The sequence below is a fragment of the Melopsittacus undulatus genome, chromosome 8 (assembly GCF_012275295.1).
Source record: "Melopsittacus undulatus isolate bMelUnd1 chromosome 8, bMelUnd1.mat.Z, whole genome shotgun sequence".
NCBI lineage: Eukaryota > Metazoa > Chordata > Aves > Psittaciformes > Psittaculidae > Melopsittacus > Melopsittacus undulatus.
In genome coordinates this window covers 38,444,829-38,468,768 of record NC_047534.1, presented here as the reverse complement: position 1 = coordinate 38,468,768, position 23,940 = coordinate 38,444,829, and the positions used below count along the sequence as shown (strand labels likewise).

The following is a 23,940-nucleotide window of genomic DNA, read 5'->3' as shown; positions in this document are numbered from 1 at the left end:
GATTAAATCAGTAGCTTTGCCCTAGAAATGGGCTGGTTCGGGTGACTACACAATGGTAAGAAGAGCTTAAAATAGAGCTTGTCTCTGGGGCGGCAAGGCTGGGGAGGCTTTCCAAGGCCCCCAGTGCTGTGGTGCTTTGCTGCGTCCACCTGATGTCTGCCGTTCCCCAGTGGGAAGCTCTGTGGAAACCCCTCTGTTGTTCCTTTCATTTTAAAGTAACCACTGAAGAAAACCACAGGGTGGGTGAATGATGTCACATACTTAAGGGCAGCTGAACAAAAACCAGTCTGGTCTACACTTGACAACCCATCACTTACTGAGTTTTTATTTCAAAAATGAATGAAGCAAACCACTGCTTTAATAAGTCTCTTTTGTTTGTCAGAAATAAAACATGAAGCAGTCGGAGCCACAAGTGAGGAAATTATCAAGGAAGATGAGTTAAAGTGCAGTTAATGCAGTTTTTCTTATAGATGCTGCTCTTGTGACAGATGGCCTGGTCTTCCTGCCCTCTTAACAGGAAAGAAATGGCCCTGCGGGAGGAAAGTAAACAAAATTTCAAATAGATCTATAGTTTCAGCAGACAGGAGAGACACCATACACTCAAGTAACTAACAGCTCTGGCTGACTAACCTCAAAGCTGGTCTTTCATACAAGGATAGAACTTTTCTTCTATGCTGCTTCTTGAGAGTATCCTCTAGGGCTAGCCATGCTTGGGAATTAGGAAGCTGGCTTCAACATCACAGCATCCAAAGTTGTACCTAATTCTGCCCTTGGGTTCACTGGTAGCAGCATCAAGGACATTACCTGTTGGTGAACAAATAGGAAAAATGAGGCACAGTGGTAGAAATAATAATATTCACACGATGGCACAAAGATCTATAGCTCCTAAAAAAAATTAAGAATACCAGATGTTACTGTTCTTTCCAGTTGCCATGCAACCACAGCTACCCTGCTACGCCTCACCTTCCTAATCTCCTTAACAGCTAACTCTAAAACAAGTACAATTAATTCCTTGCTGAACAAGCCAGGACATCACCCAGTCCTGTGGTTACAGAAGTACTTTGACTGTTGGTATCTAAACACTAAACAGACACAGCACCAGCACACAGCATGCACAGAGCTGTGTTTTTGTAAGACTAACACAAGTCATTGTTGCAAACTATGATCTTTCCTGTATCACAGGTTTTCACAACTCCTAGCAGATATTTCTTATACAGTGTAGGAAACAGACCTTGCCAGTCCTCTGGTGATCCAGGCAGTCTCTTACCCTAGAAACCCAGATAGAAATGAGCGTGCTGCACTTCAGCTGAGCAGCATGTAGACGCATTAGGACACATAGAGTATTAACAGTTTCCTCTCTATGCCCACTTACACCCTCTGACAATAACTGTATGAATAATGATCATATTTTCTCTTTCATGTGCAATGTCTTGGGTGATCTGCTTTGTTGCAGTTTTTAAACAAACAGTTTCTGGACTATACATATGAAAGCACAACCATTATAGCTGTGCTAAATCAGATCACTTCTATTATCAATAAAACGGATGGTGAACAGTAGCTTTTGCTTCTAATAAATACTTGTATATATTAGTTTATTTTTATCCTGAAAAGGGTCTCATTTACACCAGGCACAATCCCATGCTACTATCATTTCTACATAGCTTCCTGACCACAGTGCAGAGCTGGTGAGCAGCCACAGAAATTACTGGAATTAGCACTGAATATGAAAGTGCTTCCTGAGTTTCTGATTCAGCAATGAAGATTTAATTGTAATGACTATAGATTGTTCAAGTGACATGCCAGTTTTGTGCAATGCTTTATTTCACAATATGGAAAAAGAAAAAAAACCTGAAAGAGGAAAAAAGCTGTTCCATTTCATTTCCCGTGAATTCAAGCTCCAGGGAACAGCATGTATTTGCATATAAACTGTGTAGGAACAATAATGATGACATTTAGTATTTCAATAATTATGGCTTTCTGATATTTTTAAAGGTGTTCTTAAATGATAAATACTTCAGTTAAGCACATGATATATATGCTTTCAAGCATTTACAAGTGGTGATAGTTCTCCATTCATCTGCTGTAGAGAATATTGCATTGGGAAGAGTAGACACACTTGGCTGTGAAATCGGGTGATATTAAAACCTTTCTTTTTCAGACCTCCTGCGACTGTCCTGCTCCCTCGCCAAACTTCTCACAGGTGAATTGGTATTCCTGCCTTCAGCCCACTGTCAGAAGTCACCACATGCCTCCAACATAACTGAATTTCTGAGGATGAGCTCTCCACTTTTGATATAGTGACCTTGACAATATGGTGAAAACCAAGAAAGAATTAAACAGCTGGGTTTGACAGGGCCAGGTCTTCAGATTAAGAAAGGTATATGTTGGCTATGGTGCCAAGTACAGATCCATCTTTAGACCGTGCTTCTAAAGATTACAGACGCACGGTTTGGAAATTCAGTACTGCCGCCAGCTGCATCTGGTGGAAGGAGAGCAGTGCTGACTGGTTACTCCCAAAAGATGTCAACAAGTGGATGTTAGATATCTATTCACCTGCCAGTATGGGACTTTTAAGGTGAGGCTGATAGGAAACAAGTTAGCCTGGGTGTGGAGTGTTAAAAGAATTTTAGCAGTCCAACAGAGAGAAGCATCTGATCTATGCTGTGTGTAAGTCAAATAGATCCTGCCCTTGGCTTCATGGCACAAGTGTGTACTTGTCCAAATTATGCTTTCATGAGTTCATCAGGTTTTTAGGATCTGCCAATCTTCATGCACTCTTATTCAAAGAAAGGTTCACAGAAAAAAATCACATGCTGTCTGCATGTGCTCTAGAGCCAACTCACGTTTCAAAGTCAGAAATGATCACATTAAATCATGTCAAAGCCATGATTTCTCATTTACTGTTTCTCAGGCACATGGAAATGCACAAAAGATTTTTCCAGTGCCGTAAAAACTAATACACAAATCAGTTAAAATGAGATTTTAACATTCTGATTATATACTTAGGTTATTAATTGCTAGTCCAGCCCTCCTCATATTTTGCCCTCTTCTCATTAGCTTGTTTTTTAAGTAGATGATAAGGGAGAAAGAAAGACAAACCCGAATAGCATTGTAGCCAGAGGGACATTTAAAATGTTGCTCTGCACCTGGGAAACAGGTTTAATTACTGCCGCTGTCAAAATGTTTTAATGTAAACAGGTTTCCTGATGGATCACATTTCCTTACTGTGAACTATCATCCCCTGAACACAATCCACTTTATGTTAGGGCTTAAAATGCAGATATAAATTAGAGCAATGAAGCTTTAATGATTAAAGGTGCTTCATCTGCTTTTAATGCCTCAAATTATAGAAACTATAACAAGCCTTCACATTAAAATTTAAATAGGATTAAGAGTCTGAAACTCTCTCTAAAGTAGGTATCATAGGCCTGATTAGTTCTGAGATGATGCAGAGCTTAGCACAGACATAGGAGGGAGTCAGCTCCTACTTCCTTTTTTTTGGGCAGCTTGGAATTGGTCTAGCTGTTGGCATACACTAAAGAGAGACCGAGACTGCCCTAACCTGTATACCAGAGACAGACTTTGATGTATCAAGGGAATAATGTGATTCCCTCAGCCATGCTTTCCCTCTCATATAATGCTGCTCCCTCTGGACACCTTCCTAACACAGAGCTAGAGAGCTTGCTCCATGCTTGCGCTTACTATAATCCTCAGAGGTATCCCGAGTCCTTTAAAATAGGCAGCATACCTCCTGTATATCTATTGCAAGAGGATTCACTGTAAAAATACCTGTACATGAACTTAGAGATTATTCTGATTACTCTGTTGTTTTTGATTTATGTAATCATCTTATCCTATTCACATTACTTGTGGCAACAACTTCTCAAAGCATATTTCATATTAAGCAGTGTTTGTCAAAAGCTGATTTAAAATCTGTAATTAAAACATTTACTTCTACAACATATTTATATTCTGCTTATCCATTTAAGGTACAGAAACATGGATCTTACTTGATCAGGCACCAACAGGTAAGGAAACTCAACTTTCAGATGTGCATATTACCTCAGAATTAAAAAAAAAAAAGGAAAAAAAGAAATAAAAGAAAAAAAGTAAAATCAATGAAATTATTTCACGTAGGTGGTACATGAAAGAGGAACCTCAATTCACTTTATATATTATTCATGGCAAATTATTCACTTGACTCATACAGATACAGAAGGTGCTTTTTTATACTATAAAATCTACTCAGACTTGAAACATGTATTAATATGAAGTAGTGCATGATCATAGTTGGAGATGTACTTTTAAATCATCTTTGTGAAATTTGAGTTTGACTGAAGAAACTAAGTATACACTCTATTCCCTGATACAAGTAGTCATATGGAACGTATGCAAGTGAAATGCAGAATTCAACAGAAAACAGAGGTTGCCCAACTTCATAGATCTCAAGTTTGCTCATTCTTTGAGGGAATGAGGCTAATATGAGAAATTCAAAACACTCTAAGGGCATTCCTTGAGATTTCTGATTTGTGTTGTAGGACCACAGCCTTCTCTGCGTGTACCACAGCAGACTTTGCAAACTGTTTCTATTTTTATAATACTTATCAGTTTGAACTCATAAAAAGTTTTGCTAAATCATGAAAAGTTGAAGTCCTGATCCTCCCAGTCTTCCTCCACGGTAACAGTGGTACTGTGAACATTCACACTGATTTATTGCCATAGTTCAGATGACTGAAATTACATGTACACCTGCATGTTAGCAGCTTTACAAACACAGGGAGGAAACTCTTAGTTAATCAAGGTCAGTCTTCCAACACTGAAACATGACTATAAATAAACACCCTAGAGAAACAGAGTCCCTTAGTCAAAACAGTCCTTTTATTAGTGGAAAACTCCTCCATAATTCATTACTATGAGAGTTAGGAATATTTTCCCCTAATTCCTGTTCTACATTTATTCATGTTTGTACCATTTTGTCCTGCTTCAGCATGTTAGGGTCAGGACATAACTTGAAGATGCTCCAAGTCTGACAATATCCCACTTTCCTATCTGAGATCCAATATAACACATCTCACACTTGACTAAACACCACTGTATCTCACAAAAAGTCATCTTCAATAACTAACATCCTTGCCTGATCAAAAAACTGTGCTAAATGAGAGAAACTAAAGTATTCTGCAGATCCAGTAACCTATTCACATGTAACAGCATGGAGTAGAGAGCTGTAATAACCACATTACTTTTATACTATGCACACTAACTAGTTTCCATGGTGATTTTCTATTTAACAGAGCACACAAACACTAGAAAAACTATATAGCTGGTAAAGATGCCTAGATGGTATTGGACATCACAACCTTTCTGTAGCAATGACAGGAGTAAACCCTCCAGACTTACAAGATCCATGTTATACTTGGTCTTGCCCAGAGAGCTCCTGGTCCACTGTCTCAACCGTCAGAAATCAATACTTTTAACTTCCCTGCTCCAGTGAACATGGATGTCAATGTAATATTGCTGTGCCTACTATGGGGTCCACTTGGAACAGTTTACTAGAACACCTATAGCTAGCCCTGGCAGCTACCTTGTGATTACACCACACCATGCACATTACCCATGGTCTGTTGACAGACGTTCGTGCTAACAGAGTCCACATTTCCTTTAGAAACAGAAATTTAAGTCCAATTTTTTATGAAGGCGAAAAGAAAAGCAGGTGCAGTTTACCATTTCAAATCAAAGCTGTATGTGAAAGAAACTTAAAAAAAATGTGGTTAAATTGAGATGCCAGAGTAACCTGAAATCACTCAGTGATACTCAAATTCAAAATGTTTCTTCCTGCGTATTTGTTAAGATGGATGATTTATTTGTTTTAAGCAGTGTCTTTTGTGCTGTTGCTCCTTTGCACTGGTGAGATTAAGGCCAGTACGAACTTTAGTTTGAAGTCAGGCTGCATTCCAGTAACAGGATTGTCATTAAAAAGATTGATAAATTGATACAAAAAGGATGATACGCACAAACCTGTGCCCAGACTCCATCAGTAGGATGGCTGATATTTCATTCAGTTCCCTGGATTTTGATTGCGGATACATATTTTGTTCAGAAGATATTGTTTTTACTTCAATTTATGAATAACTGTGAAATATAAAACTATCATTCGGACAATTTAAAGCACACATTATTTTCAAGTAAACTGTATAAATCAGTATGATAATAATCATTCAGTTGTGATGCTGTTGTATTACTTTATTACACTATCCAATACTAGCAAAATCATAGTTCAAAATCAGAATCTCACCAAAAAGTTTCTATTTTGAGCCCTAACCAGATGACTCCTTGTCTTTGAGCAATATTTTTGCTTAAAAATAGGTTTTTGGATATAGACATGGTAATTGGAATGTTTAATTATAATGCACATTATTAGCATAATTTATCTCACCTCACCTTTTTCTTTCTCTCAAGAAATCCCCCCCTTCTTCCCTCTCAGATACATATCTATGAATTGCATGTCTTTTGTGGTTTACCTTTAAACTTTTCATCTCAAGTATTCAATACAAACATAAAGTGCAGCTATGAAATTTTCAACTGACATCTCCCCAGCCAAACAAGGCAGTGCAGAAAGAAGGAATGCGCTCCTTGAAGAGCGAAGAAAGAAGGAAGCTGCTCCTTCCCTGCAGCTAACCAGCCACCCTGCTCTTCCCTAAAGCAATCAAAAGGGATTTGGACATTGCTAGGGGACAAACACAGAGCTGTCATCACAAAATTAAAACACAGAAAATAATTGTAGAACAATCTGAGAAAGCCTAGCCTTGACAAATCAGCTTTTACCCTTCAGTTAATTAATTCTGGGGAAAATCTTTGATCAACTCTTGTTTCTAAGCTTGCTGTCAGGTGGTGCATCTGCCTGTTCTTCTGAAGCGGGTGTGGGCTGATTGCAATTATCTTGGGTCACACATCTCCAAAGACTTCAATTTTTTAAAAGAAGGCTCACACTGGGGAGGGACAAGAGGTCTTTTGAGACTAACGTACCCTGTGTATACTTAAGTTGACTTGTAAGATTTTGCACAACGTATGTGTGCCCAGCAATGTGCCTCTCATCAAAGGTGTTTTGATTTATCACTGAAGCAAACATTTCAATATCCCTTTCAGAAATAGAAACAACGCTATAAAGCTTTCCAGAGCAAATTATATCATGAATACCAAGCCAAGTAATTCTTTTTGTGTTTTTAACCCAAAACTTCTATTTTGGGGGTGGGGGAGGGAAGAGAAATACTGGTTAGCAAGCACTTATTACTTAAAAGAAGGATAATTACTTTTCCTGCTGTGAGAGGGCCTGGATACTTATATCTGGAAAATAGTTATTGCAACTACTTTCTCAAATGCTTCATAATTACACAGCAAATAAATGCAAACAGCACTGCAGAGTTGTTTCCATGCTAAGAAAACAGTTTGGACATGCTCAGATTTTACCAGAGTGAAAACAAGTCTGTATTTTTCCCAGAGGACTCTGTTGTGGGAACATTCATGTTACAAATCCGACACATAAATTCATATAATCTGAGTGCCTTCTGGAAACTGACCTGTATCCTAGGTTTGGAATTCATTATGTATTAATTACAGCTGTGTGTTAACATACAGAATAGCAGGCTATCTGGTACTTCAAATTTAGTTAAGAAAAATCTTATATGAAACATCAAAACATTTGGTTGCTCCTTTACGAGGAGCCAGAAATGTAACAAAAACACATGCAAGTTTGATCTGCATTTGAGCTCTGTCAGATGTTGGATTGACTGTTAAATGTCCATGATTCCTATCCAACTACTATTTTGTGTAAGGGAAGAACAGAACAACAGTGCAAAAATATTGCACAAAATCCAAAGTTAGCAACTTTTTGCAGCTAAAGAGAAGTCTTTGGAAGACCTTCCTAAGCATTTTACAGGGAAAATAGACAACTAAAGCAATGTGTGGATAACTAATCCTAACTAAAGTCTTTGCACTATTGTTAAGTGAGGATATTTTCTTCATGGTTCTACAGACCCCTGCTGAGAACAGAAGCTTTACAAAGGGGTTTCATACTGAAAAGTTACTTTTACAGGAAGCAAACCTGGTCAACTCTCACTTTAACAAAGAAAAATTCAGTCCTGGACACAGTGTATATATATATACATATATATATATGTATATAAGAGTTAAGATCCATCTCCTGTGAGCTAGCTGTAGGTTATCTGTAAATGTCCTCTGAGATGCTGCGCACCTTGGATCATGGTAGAGGGGACCAGAAGCTTTAATTCATATTTTATAATACTGGTCAGAGTACCTATCTCTTCAATCCTTCTCTGTACTCTCTCTCTAAGAAGCCTCAAGAGTCACAATTTTCCAGTGTGTGGGTGAGGGTGGACACAGAACCAGTGCAGACAGCTGACCACAATACCTAGATGTGGACCATACTCATGGAGTGTATATGGGCTGAGCACTTGAAGGACACACACAGTCTTATAGCAACTGGTTCCTACTATTACTATAACACCCATATGCCTTGAAGCAAATAGGTGATGCACACTACCTCTGCCTGTGATCGCTCAATAACAGAAACTTAAAACACCATATACCAATTCTAGAATATTTTCATAACCAAAATTAGTACAGGAGCCAGATTTTTTGTGAGTGCTGAATATGACCCTTTCTGTGGTCAGGCTATATGCTATAGGCTGTGTGGAGATCTCATAGCAGCCTTCCAGTATCTGAAGGGGATCTATAAGTTTGCTGGGGAGGGACTCTTCATTAGGGACTGCAGTGATAGGACAGGGAGTAATGGGTTAAAACTTAAACAGAGGACATTTAGATTGAATATAAGGAAGAAATCCTTTACTGTTAGGGTGGTGAGGTACTGGAATGGGCTGCCCAGGGAAGTTGTGAATGCTCCATCCCTGGCAGTGCTCAGCGCCAGGCTGGACAGAGCCTTGAGTTACATGGTTTAGTGGGAGGTGTCCCTGCCCATGGAAGGGGGGTTGGAACTAGATGATCTTTAGGTCCCTTCCAACTCTAACTGTTCTATGATTCTATATGATTCTATGGTCCTTGCTATCAAACAGCAGTATAGTTAAAACACCATTAAAGAACAGTTATCCACCCCCATCATATTTGCTGCATTACTACCACCTACCTACCCTTCCAGTTAAGCTTAGGAAGTAATTTACAGAATAAACCTAATAAAAAGAAAAGGCCGTAAGTTGTATTCTAATTAAAGATCAGAACTTATTTGTTGTGTAAATAAAATACAGCATCTTACAGGCTATTTCTGAGTCACTGCTGAAAATCCATTATCTGTAACGTGTGCAGCAGAAATTTCACATTTGTGCTCCTCATAACACTAGAGGCCTGAGAAGAGTCTATTCAGTTCAGTGATCTATTATCCATGTTATTTGATTAGATGCAGCCAATGCTTTTATATTTGGACACAACTCTGCTTAAAACTTTTTTAAGCTTTCTTTACCCTTTTAAGGAAAATATGAAAGATATATTGTAGTACAGTTGTTTGTCATCCTAAAAAGGTACAGTATGAATAATCCAAGCTGAATTGCAAAAAAACCCAACTGTTCACCATACATGAAGGGAATCAGTACTTCAGAATTAGAACTGTGAAATAATGAAACTTGAAAAGTATTTTAGCACCTGAAATGGAAACATTAAGGGCCACAGTTTGGAGACACAGCAACACCTGAAAATACAGAAAGGCACCTTGTGGAATTTCAGAAGTCCCCAAGCATGCATTGAACGCACACATTTCTGTTAATATGGATGTCATGCTGAACACATCTGCCTGCATCTTTAAGTTCTGGTACCTCTATTCCTTTGTTTCTGACATAATACATCTGCACAGAAACAGCTAATACAGAAAACAGGGCAACTTCTTACACCCTCTAACCCTGCAGTTTCTGCACCCTGGAGCTGAGCAGGCTCAGCCACAGACTGCTTTGAGGGAGCAGAGGGGCGCCAGCTGTGCAAAACACTCTCAGTCTGGCAGCATTACTTGCTGAGCTGTGTACAGCAGCAGCTCCTCCTTTCACAGCCAGCAACCCTGCAGGGTTTGCTGACTGTTGCTGCAGTAATATGGGAAGGAGCCCATTTATTCCTTCCACTAGGCCTAGTAATGTGCACCTTAGGAAGCTACTGTCCCTGTACAATGGATGCAGGCTTATTAGTATTTATTAGACAGAACACAGAATAGAAGTTTGTTGGCAGTGTGCTATATTAAATATGGATGAAGTACAATGGTATCAATGAAGCTGCCTTCGCTTCCGACTGCTTTCCATTGCATAAGACCATTTGCAGTTAAAAGCTATTTCTTCACCTGTCTTTGGAAGCCAGGATTAAGGACGCATTTATGCACCCACTAAAATCAAATGGGATTTATGTATAAAATTTTTTCACACTTGGGGGATTGATGACCACCATGCTCACAAGAAGTGTACTTCATTTTATGTGTAGTGCTTTATGACAGTATATAACAATAAGATAATAATTGCACCACTCAGACATCAGACTTTAAATCATAGTCCTCAAATCATATAACTCATAGATAAATTTGTTGGTGGCTGGGAGAATATTCAAGGACAGATAAATGAGCAAAAGAGTAAAACAGGTTGCAAAAAGGGATTTAAGGGAGAAGAATCTCAACAGCAATATAGAACCATAGACATTCCTTTAAAATTTCCTTTTAAAATGTTAATAAAGGGTACAGATGTGCTCTAAGGAAACAAGGGAGATGCAAATATTAAGAACAAAGTATCAGTTAACCTTCAGGTTTTGGATTAATATGTTAACATTCAACAAATGTGAAAGTCCATCAACTTCAATCTCTACTTTCATGTCTCTAGGTCCACAAGGCACAGGACAATTTAATACTCAGACTAAGAGGCTTAAGCAACAGCTTTTACACAATCTTACCGCTTTTCTGTCATCAGGGCTACAGCTACAACTATTGCTACTACTGGTGAAGAAATGCAAGTTTAGATTTTGCTGAGTGCTTTGAAGTACTGAGTACTTAGGCAGACAATGGAATCAAAAAATAATCATCAGTTTCTCCCAGGGAATGTAATAGAAAACTCTAACAAACAGATTAAATAAGATTTGATGGATATGACACAAGTGGACTGATAAAGCAGGAAGTCTGTAAATAGAAAGAATATCAAATGAGAACTATTGGGTATCTGTTCAGTTAAAAAAAACATTTCTGGTGGGAACATAGGCAGCACTGAGATGGAATTAACCTTAATTTTGTCAAAATAGAAGAATAATAAACATTTTAAAAGAAAAGTAAGTTCAGCAAAGAAAAGAGCAAACTTAATTGTCTACTGATGGTATTTAAAGCTTTTTGGTAACTAAATTTCAAAGCACTGTTTACAGAGAGCTCCTCACTATCATCTTCATTTTATAGGCAAGGAAATTGAAGTACATGATCAGAACAAGTAGATTACAAAAAAATGTATCCAAGAAATTGCAAACCCTGAAGAACAGATTGTGGAACCAGCAGGCAAATGGATATAAAGAAGACAGTGCACATGAAAGCCATACTAAGTAGCCTACATGGCTGCTATTCATCTATTGCCCTCCGTACATATAATGAACTCTCTTAGAGCAAAAACTTAGCCATACAAATCTGTATCTGTTTCTCCTATTGCATGTAATTATTTTCCTTTATTTGATATAACAGATTTAAATTACTTCTGCATTGTCAGATTATGATTTTCTGGCCTATTTTATCAAATGCATCGGCTAAATCTCTGCCGGCAACATTTTTGCCTGCTTGCACTTGATGTGACTGTCAGACATACAGGCCATTTCACCAGTGTGTCCATAAGTGTGTAACACCATTGCAAACTCCCAAATAGCTGTCAAGTGCATAAAAGATGTATTTTCAGTTCAGCAAACTTGCTACCACCACTTCTGCTTTTTGTTTATTATGCAAAGCCAACAGCATTCAGTATTTCTGTACAGTTGATAATTGCTAATTATGGAAGGAAAAGTTATCTGATTGTCAACCATGGAATCAAATGAATTGAAAATATTCCATCGCGCATTTAACGAAAGCGTAGGAAAAAGACTGCCTAAAAATAACAATGAACATGTTCTTTGCATCGAAAGATCATTGGCAGAAGTACATCACACAAAATTCAGATCCTTATTGCTTAATCATCTCACATTTCATTAGCCACAGCTGCCAATTGTCTTGTGCAATGTGAATTGCTTCTCATAATATAAAAAAAAAAAAAAAAGAAAAAAGAGAAAATGTTTCTGGGACTGGAAATCGTTTTCACTAAGATGCAGTGTTGGAATGCAAATATTCATTTCTGAATTAATTCATGACAGAGGGCTTGGCCAACCTGAGCTAATCACACCCCTGGGGTCCTCTAATCCTCTGAAGCTGATTATCTCATGATTGTCACACCCACTGGGAGTTCCTTTTGTCATTAGCAAATTCAAACTGTAGTTTAAAAAAAAATTAGAAATTGTTTTGATGCTAAGATTGGGGAGTGAATAGCAGCTCTGGCTCTAATCCTTTGGCTGGCTGACAGGAGGAAATGCACTCTAGTATGTCTCATTGCTCCCTAAGAATTATCAGGATTCAGACAGAACCAAGAGCTAGCAAGTCAGATGGCAAGACGGCATACTGATAAGAGAGCATTGTCCATCCAAACTCAAAGCAGACATCAGTAATAAATACATGCAAGTATCTTTTTTATGCTTTTTATTTAGTGTGTCTGTTTTAATGGCAAATTTGCATCAAGTCATAAATGTGTGCAACATAAATTGCAAATATGTAATATAACATCTTTCACAATGTCCTCTTCAAAATCAGTCTCCTATCAAGACTGTAGAAGCTGTAGAAGGAGCAGGCAAGTTCACAGCATGCATGTGAAACAACTGGAAGCGAACTGGTGGTATCCATCTCCAGCAAGTACTTCTTAACGCTACTTACTAGATTATATCAATAGAGAACTAAAGACAAAGTTTAAAGCCCATGGCTGGAGCTATTACACATGCAAGCCCTTCAAAACGCAGATTGCACATTCAGCCACATTCAGTAGAAATTCTCCATGGGAGATAATTTTCATTTATGGAATATGAGTTTTGTGTGCTCTGAAACCTGTGTTGTACAAACGCTATAAAATTTGAATTTGTGTCAAGCTAGAAAATTGTGTGGGGAAGCTTGCACTGAGGGTATGCATTGAATTATTCATCCCTGGTTTTGAATTTGCATTGTTTTTTACCAGCATTTCCAAGCTGCTGAAATTCGCTTGATACATTAGTTGTCTAACCACTGTGTTTAAGTGTACCACAGTGGCTTTTTACTTCCTAATCCAAAAACTACTTGTCTGTCATCTGTGTAGGTTTCTAATAATGACTCTGCACCCTGGGTTTTGATTTGTTTTTTTTTTTTTCTTCTTTTTTTTTGTTTGTTTGGGGTTATTTTTTTGCTTTAAATAAAAAAGCAATTGCAGGTGGACAGACACACACGTATGGGATATGCAAGCCTCTAACCTCCATGCATTTTCCAGCTAGTATATGAGGAAACAGCTGGTACTTGTTGGATGTTCTTAGAAATACTAGTGTGACATATTCTCATGTAATCCATTTTGATTACATGCATACATTTAAGGTTTCACCAAGCTGTAGTGTCCAATCTATATTACAATATGAAGCTTGTCATGCTGATCCCCTGAAGTTTGTATTATGAGATTTAACTCTCCTTCTGCATGAAAGCTTTTAAGATACAATACAATGTGTATTTTGTGAGAATGTCTACCGTGAAGTGGAATTAATATAACCTGGCTCATAATGTTCCATCAATACACAGAAGTGTAAGATCTGCTGTAAAAGTTTAATCACGTGTGGTTTGCAATTAATTTTGCATGCAACATGAATATTATGCTATTAAATATATGTTCTTTCTTGAATGGACTGAGAAATTTTTATCAGGAGAGTTAAAATTTATTACACTTTGAATACTGAATACTTCTCTGTCTCTTGTGAAGCTGGTACTGCATGCATGCTGCTATTCATGTGAATATTTGCACTTTCTTCAGTGTGCTCTGGGTACTCTATTAAATGCTCCAAATTATATATGCATGCTAAGAAATGCTACAGAAATGCTGCAGAATGAGAAATCTGTGCTGAGTTTACTATGAGGGTACCACTTACCTCTCCCGTAAGACATTTGAAACCTGTGTGTTCAATGAAATTTTCACTATAAACAGGAGATCAGATATTAGCAAGGAAAGGAAGGTAGCAATGGAGCAAAATCATTTGCTCAGTACACAAACATGGAGACACAGATGCACAACCCGTAAGATCTTGAAGATATTACAGACTTAACCAAAACTCTGCCTATCATCATAGCAAGATTTTTTCTTCAAATCATCATATGATTCTGCATTAAATTCTGTATGGAAAAGTTGTTTTATGTAAGAGAATTTAGGTACACTTCTGTGAGAAGTTTTTAATGGGCTTGACAATCACTATGAAAGATTTATAAACTGATTTCCTCTGGAAATTTGTACTGTGTGCAATTATATTCTCAAGCCCAGTGCTGTCAATTGTCAACTTTAACAAGTCTTAACGTACGTGGTATTTTCATACAGCCCCAGGACCCTATAGCAAACGCTCATGGAAGACTTTAAACTTTATTTTAAACAAACTACTCGTGAAAATTTAAAAGCAAGAATTGAAAATGCAAGACCTTATGCACATGCATCAAACACACATGAATCAAACAAAAATCAGCCATCTCTACAGAAAACTTATTTATTTAGATCACTTTATGATAAAAATAAAGCTTCTACACTGGAAATGGTGGGGAAATCTGAACTACTAAAGCCACTGAGTTAGAAATCATGTATGTCAAGCAAGTTATCCAGCTATTCAAAAATGGTGATTTTAAGATGCTGCTTTTCTTATCAAAAGTTTGAGTTAAAAAGCTGGAAAAGCTAAACTTCTAGGGTCACGTAAGAAACTGGTAACAGAATATATGAATAATCAGAATTAAAAACAATGTGTGTTTTACCTTAAGTAGCAGTTTGTTGTTTATTTTTTTAAGAAGTTACACATCTGAAGCAAAGCAAACTATTTTTTAATCATATCTGTTAATACAGTGTGACATTCCCATGGGGAATGATAGCATCTAAACTAGTGTCATATGACAGACAAAACAATTGAGCGGAAAGAACTGAATTTACAGTTGCAAATTGTAAGTCTTCCTGTGTACTTGCCAGTGTTTTAACTCTTCAGCTTTTATTGCAAAAAAAAAAAAATGTTATTTTCCCTATTGCTTTAGAATCTGAATCTTCAAACTGTTTTGATCATTGAAGCTTGTAAATCACTCAGTAACTTTTCAAAATATTGTGATTCAAGCTCAGTTTCCTACAGTATAGATGCGTAGAATATGTGTATGTGCATGCAGGCATGCATGTGTGTGAAAATACCTTCCTCACTGTGTCACCAACAAAATGAACTGTTGGTCTTACAAAGTATAACTGAGCATTGTCTAATGTAACTATAGAGTAGAAAAGAGAAATGGGATTTTAACCCCCCCCCCCCCTCACGTTTTTTGAAAGCTATGTATAAACCAGTAATCTAGCATGGAGTGAGGAAGGAATTTTGATAGATAGGAGTGATTTGGGAAAAATACATTCATGCAGATCTTTTGGAAAAACTTTGCTTAGCATCACTGAGCACCCAGTGTTACCAGTTTTGTATCCAAGACAACTGACCTGGAATCATCTCTAACAGTTCGTGAGTGAGCATGAAGAGATGCATATCATGTTCAGCTATGACATGTCAAATTTCCTCACAACATGCCACATGTAGGGAAAAGTCTTGTGACAAAATTGAAACATGTCAAAACTGTAGCAGACTGCATGAGTCAAATGGAAATCAGGTGGTAAAAATGCCTTCTTAACCCTGCAAAAGCAATAGTCACATTTACTTATATTGATTGAGGTAATACAGAGGCCTTATAAATCAGGCCCCCTCTGTGTCAGAAATATGCTTTTTGACACTAAGGGAGAGGGAGAGCTTGATAGCTTATATTGCATATTCTATAGACAGTTATGTGGACCCTGTTGGCTTCTATAATATTTTGAAAATGCATTCACAATAATATTCTATTTCCACACTAGTAGTGTCAGCAGGAGTCCTGGTAGTGTGCTATTTAGGCACATTGAGAAAATAATAGGATTTACAATAGCTGGCAATTTGTTTTCTACTGCCACAATGTCTGCTTTTGTTACAGTTTTTGTAGCTGTAAGAAATTTCTTTCTGGCTATTTTGTTCATCTTTTCCACAGAAATATTTCTTCAGTGTGAACTGCTTCAGTATGAATTGGAGTAGTTTTGCTGCCGTAAGTTTTCATTATTAGACTAAATATAAATAGTGCAAATGTTTTTCCAGGAATAGTCATTCCCATTTTTAACGTTTACTAGTTCTGTTTGTGGATCTGATGGATGGTCTTATCAGCAGTACTAGCATACTACTTCAGGAGGCAGAAACTATTGCCAAATACTAGTAGCAATTTGGAGGGGTTTTAATCTAAAAAAAAAAAGAGAATAGATTTAAAAATCAGTTTTTAACCTTTCTTATATGCTTTATATTTTTTGAGGGGTAACACTATCTGCACTAGAATGTTTGTTCTGTGAAGTATGCTTATTCAGTCAGGCAAAGTGATGAAATTTAAGCTTCATCAAAACTAAGCAACAAAAGTTCATACTCAGCACTTGCAATCACAGGTCAGCTGGTTGCACCATTTGCATAATTCAATGAAAAAGAATACTGCTGATAGAGAACATACTAAATACAAGTAACATAATCTGACATGTTAAAGATCTAACAAATGTCCTCCAGTAAAACTGTACAGTCAAATTCAGTATTACATCCCTGAGAGAGACAATATGGGATCTGGGTTTGTCAGTCCAGTGTTTGTTGTGTTGTTATATGTTGTATGCCACAAAGAAGTGTATTTCCCTGCTGTGCTCAGGTTTGCACAACTGTTCATGTTTATACTAAATGTTAAACTCACTTTAGATATGTCAAACTCTATTGTAAATAACATCAGACTTAGGAAAATAATATGCTACTCGATACTTTAAACATCCATAATAGAAAACCTGTGAATTTCCTGCAGATGAAAAAGTCCACATTCAATTACAGAAAGAGATACACACAAATACTTTAAAGCTGTTATGAATTATGTGTTGCACATTGAATTAACTTAGGTTACACAGGGAGCAGGAAAATTAAAACATAGTAAACTGCCAAGATAAAATTAATTTAGCTCTTACTTCATACTTTTGATACTTAGTAATGTCCCACTGCTGTGTAAATATCTCATTCATGTATAGTTACTTACATTAATATGTTGGTTAGAAATTGGTTATTATTTTGTTGTTGTTATTATTGTTGTTTTTTTTTTAATCTAACCAATATATACTAACATGTTGGTTAGAAAGTGGTTATTGTTTTTAAAAAACTTGCCAAGAGGAGCATTGCTGTGTGCATATGTGTGCATATTTGCTGTGTACCTGCAATTTAGTTCTCCTATACACCTCATACTGTCTGGATTGTCACCTGCTGCATTGCCCTAGGGATGTAAATACATGAAAATAGGAATAACATGACCTATTAAGCTGCAACTTTGCTACTTTAACTTACACAGCAACTATCTGGCAGATACTGAAAGGTGAAGGTTGTTCTTATCACTTCAAGCTACTGGAGGGAGCCAAGCCTCCAGGTCTTCCTTCACCTGTTGCCAGACCATTTTCGGAACCTTTTCTTTTTGTATGTTTTAAAATATGGAGGGAGTGGAAGGAAGAAATAGTATCTGTCACATCTTGAATGGAGAACTATAGTCTGAAACTTCTTTTTGAAGTACATTCAAATCCCACAGCAATTTGAGTGCTGCTCTAGTCACCTACCACACAAGGATAATAGTAATTAACTTTTTAATTGCTAACCACTTTCTTCAGGTTAGTCAGTCAGAGCTGTGGTCCCACATAAGTACCCAGCAGAACTTAGTCAGATGCTTGGATCCACAGACCTGGTCTCAAATGGATCAAACCCCATCTACTGACCAAAAGACACTTGCAGTTAGTGCCTGACCCCTAAAGGTGTGTTTCATCTGTGGCCTTCTCATTTGACTCACGGGTCAATTTTTCCAGAAGGGGAGGGACGAATCCAGAAGAAGCCAAAAAATTAAATGTAAGGCTAGATTCAGGAACAGTCCAGTTAGATGAAGTTTAGAAGCTGCCTGAGCTAACACGGCGGGACACAACATTTAGTCCTAAGGCTGGGGTTCAGACAGTGGTCCCAAAGGCACAACAGTCTCAGTAGTACCCTCTGTGGACTAAGGTTAATGCACTTAAATATTCTGTATTTCCATAGTCAAATCAGAAGATACAAACACAGTTAATAAAAGATGATTATTGGAGGTTAATTTGCTGTAATTTTTTCTGCCAAATTACCAATTAATGTAGCTGGAAAGAAATATTTTACACATCTATAATCAAGCCCAGAAAGAAATTGGAGCTTCAACTGGAGCCTCTAACTATTAATGTATTAAATTATCCTGATATATCTTCAGCTGATTATATCAAGCACTCTTCTAGAATTTGAGAAAGTAGTAATAAATTAAATGATAAATGACTATTGATTATTTTTAACTTGTTATCCTCTAGATTTTGATATGGATATTTCCAACTGATGCTGAGACATGGTGAATAGAGGCAGCAGTTTCAAACAAATACTTAACATCTGCATAATAACTGTCTATCAGGACTGCATTTTTTTTCTCTATGGTCTGTTGCTAGGTAATGCCACACTATGGCTATTCTCTTTAAGCATGTACGTATGCATATGTATGTAATAGCAAGTTCCCTTCAAATTCAGAAAGACTGCTAACTGAAATGTTTTTCTTATTCGGTTAAGGATGTTCAGTGGGAGGTTCAGAGAAGGAGGAGGAGAAACTTACAGCTTTTCATGTTTCATTGCCCCTGATGAGCACCAGACCCTACGCAGCTATTGTCAGAGGAACTCTTTTAATTTTTGAAGATAATTAATGCTTAAATTAAAAGTTTTAAAAAGGGACCATTTTCCACCTTCTATTCCCTCCTCTTCACCCTCTGATACCCACAGAAAAAGTGAGTGTAAAAAGCAGCAAGTATGTTCTTTCCCTTAGGAGAGACATACTTGCTTGAATGGGTATGAAAGTTTCCAGGTTTGCCTGTTTCATTCAAAAACAAAAAATCACCTACATAGAATAAAGATAGTGTCTGATCAACATAAATGCTAAACAGGGCACTCCTGAGTACAAGGTTATAGAAGCACCACAAAACAATTGTAAGGACTGTGTTTGTCAGTGTTTAAATATCTGGAAGTCAGAAATGCCACTGCAAACACTTTCTGTATAGCTTGTTTGCAAAGAAGTCTTGAAAATGCTATTGGCATACAAGCCATGGCAGTAACATTATCCTATACAAAGAAATATTGCTCTAATCAGCAGCTTTCAAGGGGCTTTTGCGGTTGCAAAAGCATTTTGTTTATCTATGCAAAACTGCTATCAACAGTAGGTTTCTTTAATGCAAAAAATTATTAGGATAGATAATACCTTCTATGAAACCTAAAAAGTAATATTCATGTTAGTACAGTAATTCTGATAAATATATAATTTCTTAATGATTTGTGGCATAGTAAATTCAGTCATTTTACAGTATATTAGAGTGTTTTATTGGCCATTGCAAAATTCCATTTCCTTCCAGATAGCGTCCTGCAGTTTTTTTTCCCAATTACAGAAATATCCTTGAATGCATTCTTGGAGAGTCACAGGCCAAACTACATAAAAAGACAGCTGCAGACCAGCTGAAAACTGACTTTTGAAAGTGGCCAGCTATCTGATTCAGTTTTCCTTAGCAAATCTGGCCCAGAAAAGCAATCACAACTTTAAGTCCCACAGGTTGGTGGAAAAATATATCCTACTTGTCCGTTGCTGTCCACATAATCACCTTTCAACAGGGAGAGAGAAGCAGGTTCGTAACATTACCCTCCCTTGAGAGAGATCTATGTGGGTCCAGGTGGCCACATGGCATCAGAACACTTTTGTGCTGCAGTGGAGAGCAACTACAGTTGTCACACCAACAGCAAACAGACACAGAGCCCTCCTACACAGACATTACACTATTCTGCTGTCCTTGGCACAGACCAAGAGCATAGTTTTGGCTATGTTAGGTCCTTGCATGTAATCAGCTGGAGGACATAGATGTGTGATGACAAGAAATGAAAATGCAGAGGATTCTGAAATAACAGTGAATGAGTTAATTACATTAAAGGACAGGAATTAAATACACTGTGAGTGAAGACCATGTAGGATGTGGTTGGATAAAGCAGTCATCCAGTTATAATGGAAACAGTTTATGAAGGTTGAGCTCTAAAATAAAATCCATTTTGCTGCCATTACAGGAAGCTGGAATGTCAAATCTGACAAAAAGGGTAAGCAACATCAACTGAAATTTGATTTCATGTGTAACAGGTCAAATTGCATATTGCAAATAGGATTTACTATAAGTTTAGTGTTCATGAATCATTTGTGAACAGATTTTCTTTATTTGTAGGCATACACCAAATCACTTCTATGTAAGCATGCCACAGTCTTCTGCATTGTTTGCAAATAGCTCATACTGACTATTCATAGCAAGTAATTGATCATTTAGCTCACCAGCCAAAATTTCCATTCTTGAAGGAGGACTTAGAATGTCCAAATAAAACAGAGAGAAAATAACAAAACCAAAAACCAAACAAATACACTTTTGATATGGATGTCTGGATGAACACTTGTATTCTCTGAAATCTGTGACAGTTTAGTAAATATTCAGAAAGTGTGCAAATACAAAAACTGGACATATAAGTGAAAGTGAATGCACTCCAGTGTTCATTAAGTCAATAATTAAGGACTGGTTTTTAGCTCTAAACCTAAGAATTTCACAGAAAATTCCAGTAGAATTATTAAAATTTTCCCAAAGGAAGGACAAAATAGCATTGAATGTACGGAGCAGCCTCTGGATTAAAAATTAACTGTAATATTACTTCATTCCATGGGAAAAACAGCATCATAAAAAAGCTTCATTAAAAAAATAAAATACACAAGGCGGCAGAATGTAACTGAAAAACTCAGGTAAATCAAGAGAATCATAGAACGGTTTAGGTTGGAAGGGAGCTTAAAGATCAACCAGTTCTACTCCCCCTGCCATGGGCAGGAACACCTGAAAATTAACTTCACTGCAAGGTAAAATAATTTAGGCTCCATAGTGTAAATTACATAGCTCATAAAAATAAAGATATAACCAGCATCTTTATGAAAAAGGCCAGCCTCTTACAGGGAAACTACAGAGATTAGAGAAAGAGGTTGCCGAAAACCAACTGAACAATGATCTAAGAAAACATGAAAGCAACTCCATGAGCAAAACAAACTTTATCTGAACCAGAATCTACTGATAATCTGGGAATGACTAATTTAGAGAAAGCTTCTTGGGCAAATCTAAAGAGTGTCAAAAATAGGCATAAAAGAGGTTTGGTTTTTGCCCTAAGTCCTTCCTTCTTTCCCCATATCAGTCCTCAGTCACAAAGATACATCACCTTAATGATCTTAATTATAGGTCAACATTATTTAGAATCTTAACCTGAAAGCCACGAAAATGAAAACAATTATTCTACATATCAGCATACTTTATTGTAATGTGTGATCAGCACCTTCAGAAATCATGTGAAAATACTCCCTCCAGACAAAAAAAAAATCAAGCAAAATGATGAAATGTTAAACAAAAATACTGAGAAAAGTACTAAAATTAAAAGAATTGCAACGTTTAAGAAGTCTGATCAGTCAGAAGAACATTCCTGAAAAGGTGTATTATTCTACAGAAGAGATTTAAATATCTTCTGGTTATGCATAAAATCTTGCAAGACAAAATTAAATACATTTATCTTATTCAGTAGTTAACTTTTAAATAAGTAGACTCAATGAGCCTATCATCAAACTATATTCTGACTGCCTGCTTCCAGTACAGAAAAAGTTATTTCTCTTTACCAAAGAGCTTTATGAATTTGGATAAATCAGTAAGTCATAACGTTAACAGTTCTCATAATTTTTTCCTACTTTTGCCTGTTTGCTTTACTCTCTTACAGGTGAAATGCCGAGTACAAAACATTAGAAGCACTGGAAAATCTGGAAAAGCAGCCTGGCTCACAAAATATGATATTGTAATGTCCACAACAGCAAAAATCAAGACTGCAATAGCTCCTATGAATAAAAGCCTTGTGGATGATGGAGTTAACTCCTTCCAAGGGCCCAGGAAAAACTGTTTTTCTGGTCACTGTGCCCTTTTTCCTCCCTAAAGGAAGGACACTACCTCAAAGATATGGTAGGCATTCAAAAGGTTTTTGTTAAGAGCATGAAAAATGTATTAACTTCTCATGCAGTGTGACATCTAAACTGCTGTTATTCATTATTATATTCAGTAACAAGAATAGGAAATGTTAAGCACTCCCCCTTGCCCAAACAGATCCTTCAGCTGGAGTTAGTGAACTGTTGTGTTCAATGGTTTGGTTCAGTTCAATTCCAGGGGCATATATAGGCACTAACACTCTGGGAAGAATAAGAATTAAAAGAAGAAAAAAACAGCACACAGTATAGAGGTAACCGATCATTTTGCAACTGACATTCTAACAGGGGATGACATAGCCAGGCACTATTTAAAGCAACAAAACTATTTAGGGAACACTGTGCACTGAAGGGGATGTACAGAACCGGGTATGTAGCTGGTGCATGTAAATAGGAACCAAAGATAGAACCAGGCTTTTCTGTTATCTACAAAACTCAGATAACCTTTTTGCTTAGATAAAGCAAAGCAGTTAGATAAAAACAGGATGCTCATCCTGCCTTAAAGCAGCCCAAAACAAAAGTGCCAGTGTCTTCAGATTCTGAAACTTGTTTCCAGCACAGAAATCGAAGAATATTGCAAAAATTTGTACAGATTTTTTTAAGGCATATTTATGTAGTTTTCTATTAATAAGGTACTATTATAACATTGCTATAGCAACCCTAGAGTTATGCTTGAGAAGACGTTTTCTAAGCCTTTCTACCCAGGTGCTTCTAACTTTTAAGCCTTTTGAAAATGCTTTAAAATGATCACTGATTCAGCTTAATTATTTCAAGTCTGTTGTTAACTCAGTAGCAAACACGTTAGTAAAATTTCTTGGAGGGGAAATGTCATGCTTGACGAATTAGCGTGTATAAATTTTACACTTACATTAGGAGATACATTCGGAAGATGAGGCAGTATTCAATGAAAAGGAAATGAAAAGCAAAAGATGTTGATGAGTAAGGCTCTAAATTTATAAAAAACTAAGTCAGTAAATTAAACATTATATCACCCTCAACACCTGTGATGCTGCTTTGAGCAGAGATTAACGTACTAAGCAGTGCACACATGTCAACAATTAATGTAAGCAGCATACACAGCAATACAATGCAATACTAAGCACTATGTAAGCACAAGTTTAGATTATTTTGGGAAACAGTTTCTCCATTTGTGCGTACAAAACCTTACGCTAACATAGGACCAGATTTACTCTTTGGCAGAAATGCAGCACAGATGAGAAGAAAGCCCTTAAGCTTTGGATTCTTCCCTTCAACAGGTTGTTTCCACTCAAAATTAACAAGTTTTCACCTGCAGTGCTAGATGCAGGGCCAGTGGATTAGCTCTGCAGCTCTTCTTGGCCACTAAGTGAAGCAGGTCTAGTTTGGCTCTCAGCTATTAAAAAGCTAGACTGCTCTTAGAGGAAGCTGGACCTGAGGAGAGATTTCTTCTATCCCTCTACCTATGAAAGGACCTTCTAGGCAAGGTG

The 23,940-nt window shown here is 37.1% G+C and overlaps 1 long non-coding RNA gene across 2 annotated transcripts in view; it reads right to left on the bottom strand.

Annotated features, from left to right (window-relative positions):
• Positions 1-298: 298 nt before the first annotated feature.
• The window catches only part of LOC115947111 (uncharacterized), a 39,459-nt gene continuing 15,817 nt past the window's right edge, over positions 299-23,940 (bottom strand). For both annotated transcript variants that reach the window (XR_004081073.2, XR_004081072.2), the window contains 2 exons: positions 631-804; positions 299-530 (listed from right to left, as the gene is read on the bottom strand). This is a non-coding gene — a long non-coding RNA (uncharacterized lncRNA). The remainder of the gene's footprint in view (positions 531-630; positions 805-23,940) is intronic.